The sequence below is a fragment of the Schistocerca cancellata genome, chromosome 3 (genome assembly GCF_023864275.1).
Source record: "Schistocerca cancellata isolate TAMUIC-IGC-003103 chromosome 3, iqSchCanc2.1, whole genome shotgun sequence".
NCBI classification, from domain to species: domain Eukaryota; kingdom Metazoa; phylum Arthropoda; class Insecta; order Orthoptera; family Acrididae; genus Schistocerca; species Schistocerca cancellata.
Genome location: NC_064628.1, coordinates 295037857 through 295042882, shown reverse-complemented (window position 1 = coordinate 295042882; position 5026 = coordinate 295037857).

Genomic DNA, 5026 nt, shown 5'->3' with positions numbered 1-5026 from the left:
CTTATTATAACATCTTACAATGCTCCACTCTTTTTAATAGAATACTTTCTTGTAGTTACTTGGTTGTCACACATGTCAACATCCTGTATGAAATTTTGATGCATTCTTGGTTATTGGTGAGTTGAGGTGTACCAAATACAGAAAGAGAAGTGCTGTATATCTCAGAGACAATAGTTTCTTAATGGCAAGAACATTTGTGGGAGGCACAGCAATATTTATCCAGAGCAATGATCAAATAAGCCTTCCTGCAGCACCTTTGATAATAAATGCTAGTTTTCTCTTTCTATCGCTTGTTGTCATACTCGTATAGAATAACTGCTATTATTACCATGACATATTTTGCAGAGGCTAGTCATACAATTTCACATGACTCTAGGAATGGACATCCAACTACTTAGCAGTGTAATGAGACAAAAGGCACTTGTAGATCACCATACATAAGAGCCTTTTTAGGGCTTTTTTTCTTTTGAAAAGGTAGCAATAAGAAGGCAAATATGTGGTTACAAAAACTTTATTAATTTTTGTACATGTATTTACACACAGAAAACAACTCTTTTTATGTTTGCTTGGTGTAGTTTTAATAATGCTTACCTTCATTTTTTTTGCTTATAATTTAAAAGTACATCCTTATCATCTTTCTCCAACAACTAAATTGACAGATAAAAAGCAGATATATTGTTGAATTCTAATATGTATCTAACTTTTTTCCTGCAGAATCTCTTTCATACCTTCACCAATTATCTGTATTCCTTCTTGCAATTCTTCTAGCCAAGAGCATTCACACGATGTTGATTTTTGCCACTTATTTCCTGTATAGTACTATTTTGAAAACATTCATTGTCTTCATTGGCTTATGTTGGCAGCTCTTCTGTTCCACGAACTTGTCAAATTTCTGCATAAAACTTTAAGTTTGCAACTTTCCCTAATGAATCCCAAAATGTAGTTATTCCATCAGTTCTTAACTTTGCAAAAGGTTTTCGGGTGCAAGATGCACAGTGTCCAGGCACAGTGTCCAGTCTGACACATTTAGAAACAATGTAAACATTCTTCTTAAGCTCATTCAAATAGGAGCGCATGTTTATAGAGAAATTTTTCATATATCCTTTAATATAATAAACGTCCACTGATTTCTGTGAGCACTTCAACATATGATTATATTCCATTGTCATTTACTGTAAATGTTGATATTTTGTAAAGCCCACATACATCCAGAAACACACAGTGTTTGTAGTGAACCTTGCCTGCACATTTGCTATCAGTAGCATCTTATTTTTACAATAACAGTTTGTGCTTCTCCATTGGAGCAAGTGCCTCTGCCACTCTCTCTCTCTCTCTCTCTCTCTCTCTCTCACACACACACATACACAGAACTGTCGCAGACATGACTGCTGTCTCTCAGCAGCCGACACACACAGTGGTTTTTTGTGTGTGTGTGTGTGTGTGTGTGTGTGTGTGTGTGTGGTTTTTTTTTTTATATAATTCAGAGGGAGGCCAAAAGCTTCCTTGTTTAATGACCTTTTTGTTGTACCTATCTGTGACTCAACATTTCTACTGCATGGTGAGTAGCAATCTACCCTTTTCATAATATTTAATATAACACTTATTTATAATACTTATGTCATCTTTGTTGGGGTCTGTATTAAAAACCTCCACATAGTTTACAGGCAAATAATTAGAACTTTAGTCACACAGAACAGAGTTGATAAACTTTTCTCTGTCTTGATTATCTGGATAATGTACATCTACATTAGTCAAATTTTTTTGTGTTCTTGTTAACCAGTAGCCTAATTGCAGAATGACAATAGTGCTACATATATACTTGAAAGGAGCCAGTCCTAATTCAGCAGTATCCATGTTTTCGATGGTATTGTGGACAACAAAGTCATGGATTAGAAAAATATATGTTGCTCCAGTTTTAATAATAAGGCACGTACATATAATACTTGTCATCTAAGGTGAAAGTCATTTACATGAAGCTTTCACAATAGTCCAGGTGTATGACTCATTGAACCATGGACCTTGCCGTTGGTGGGGAGCCTTGCGTGCCTCAGCGATACAGATGGCTGTACCGTAGGTGCAACCACAATGGAGGGGTATCTGTTGAGAGGCCAGACAAACGTGTGGTTTCTGAAGAGGGGCAGCAGCCTTTTCAGTAGTTGCAGAGGCAACAGTCTAGATGATTGACTGATCTGGCCTTGCAACACTAACCAAAACGGCCTTGCTCTGCTGGTACTGCGAACGGCTGAAAGCAAGGGAAAACTACAGCCGTAATTTTTCCTAAGGGCATGCAGCTTTACTGTATGGTTAAATGATGATGGCGTCCTCTTGGGTAAAATATTCCGTAGGTAAAATAGTCCCCCATTTGGATCTCCGGGTGGGGACTACTCAAGAGGATGTCGTTATCAGGAGAAAGAAAACTGGCGTTCTACGGATCAGAGTGTGGAATGTCAGATCCCTTAATCGGGCAGGTAGGTTAGAAAATTTAAAAAGGGAAATGGATAGGTTAAAATTAGATACAGTGGGAATTAGTGAAGTTCGGTGGCAGGAGGAACAAGGCTTTTGGTTAGGTGAATACAGGGTTATAAATACAAAATCAAATAGTGGTTATGCCGGAGTAGGTTTAATAATGAATAAAAAATAGGAGTGTGGGTACGCTACTACAAACAGCATAGTGAACGTATTATAGTGGCCAAGATAGACACGAAGCCCATGCCTACTACAATAGTACAAGTTAATATGCCAACTAGCTCTGCAGATGATGAAGAAATTGATGAAATGTATGATGAGATAAAAGAAATTATTCAGGTAGTGAAGGGAGATGAAAATTTAATAGTCATGGGTGACTGGAATTCGAGAGTAGGAAAAGGGAGAGAAGGGAACATAGTAGGTGAATCTGGATTGGGGGGGAGGGGGGGGGGGGGGGGTGGGAGGGGAGAAGAGAAAGAGGAAGCCGCCTGCTAGAATTTTGTACAGAGCATAACTTATAGCTAACACTTGGTTCAAGAATCATGAAAGAAGGTTATATACATGTAAGAACCCTGGAGATACTAAAAGGTTTCAGATAGATTATACACTCCTGGAAATTGAAATAAGAACACCGTGAATTCATTGTCCCAGGAAGGGGAAACTTTATTGACACATTCCTGGGGTCAGATACATCACATGATCACACTGACAGAACCACAGGCACATAGACACAGGCAACAGAGCATGCACAATGTCGGCACTAGTACAGTGTATATCCACCTTTCGCAGCAATGCAGGCTGCTATTCTCCCATGGAGACGATCGTAGAGATGCTGGATGTAGTCCTGTGGAATGGCTTGCCATGCCATTTCCACCTGGTGCCTCAGTTGGACCAGCGTTCGTGCTGGACGTGCAGACCGCGTGAGACGACGCTTCATCCAGTCCCAAACATGCTCAATGGGGGACAGATCCGGAGATCTTGCTGGCCAGGGTAGTTGACTTACACCTTCTTGAGCACGTTGGGTGGCACGGGATACATGCGGACGTGCATTGTCCTGTTGGAACAGCAAGTTCCCTTGCCAGTCTAGGAATGGTAGAACGATGGGTTCGATGACAGTTTGGATGTACCGTGCACTATTCAGTGTCCCCTCGACGATCACCAGTGGTGTACGGCCAGTGTAGGAGATCGCTCCCCACACCATGATGCCGGGTGTTGGCCCTGTGTGCCTCGGTCGTATGCAGTCCTGATTGTGGCGCTCACCTGCACGGCGCCAAACACGCATACGACCATCATTGGCACCAAGGCAGAAGCGACTCTCATCGCTGAAGACGACACGTCTCCATTCGTCCCTCCATTCACGCCTGTCGCGACACCACTGGAGGCGGGCTGCACAATGTTGGGGCGTGAGCGGAAGACGGGCTAACGGTGTGCGGGACCGTAGCCCAGCTTCATGGAGACGGTTGCGAATGGTCCTGGAGGCGGGCTGCACAATGTTGGGGCGTGAGCGGAAGACGGGCTAACGGTGTGCGGGACCGTAGCCCAGCTTCATGGAGACGGTTGCGAATGGTCCTCGCCGATACCCCAGGAGCAACAGCGTCCCTAATTTGCTGGGAAGTGGCGGTGCGGTCCCCTACGGCACTGCATAGGATCCTACGGTCTTGGCGTGCATCCATGCGTCGCTGCGGTCCGGTCCCAGGTCGACGGGCACGTGCACCTTCCGCCGACCACTGGCGACAACATCGATGTACTGTGGAGACCTCATGCCCCACGTGTTGAGCAATTCGCCGGTACGTCCACCCGGCCTCCCGCATGCCCACTATACGCCCTCGCTCAAAGTCCGTCAACTGCACATACGGTTCACGTCCACGCTGTCGCGGCATGCTACCAGTGTTACAGACTGCGATGGAGCTCCGTATGCCACGGCAAACTGGCTGACACTGACGGCGGCGGTGCACAAATGCTGCGCAGCTAGCGCCATTCGACGGCCCACACCACAGTTCCTGGTGTGTCCGCTGTGCCGTGCGTGTGATCATTGCTTGTACAGCCCTCTCGCAGTGTCCGGAGCAAGTATGGTGGGTCTGACACACCGGTGTCAATGTGTTCTTTTTTCCATTTCCAGGAGTGTATAATGGTAAGACACAGATTTAGGAACCAGGTTTTTAATTGTAAGACATTTCCAGGGGCAGATGTGGACTCTGACCACAATCTATTGGTTATGAACTGTAGATTAAAACTGAAGAAACTACAAAAAGGCGGGAATTTAAGGAGATGGGACCTGGATAAACTGAAAGAACCAGAGGTTGTACAGAGTTTCAGGGACAGCATAAGGGAACAAGTGACAGGAATGGGGGAAAGAAATACAGTATAAGAAGAATGGGTAGCTCTGAGGGATGAAGTAGTGAAGGCAGCAGAGGATCAAGATGGTAAAAAGACGAGGGCTAGTAGAAATCCCTGGGTAACAGAAGAAATATTGAATTTAATTGATGAAAGGAGAAAATATAAAAATGCAGTAAGGGAAACAGGCAAAAAGGAATACAAACGCCTCAAAAATGAGTTCGAC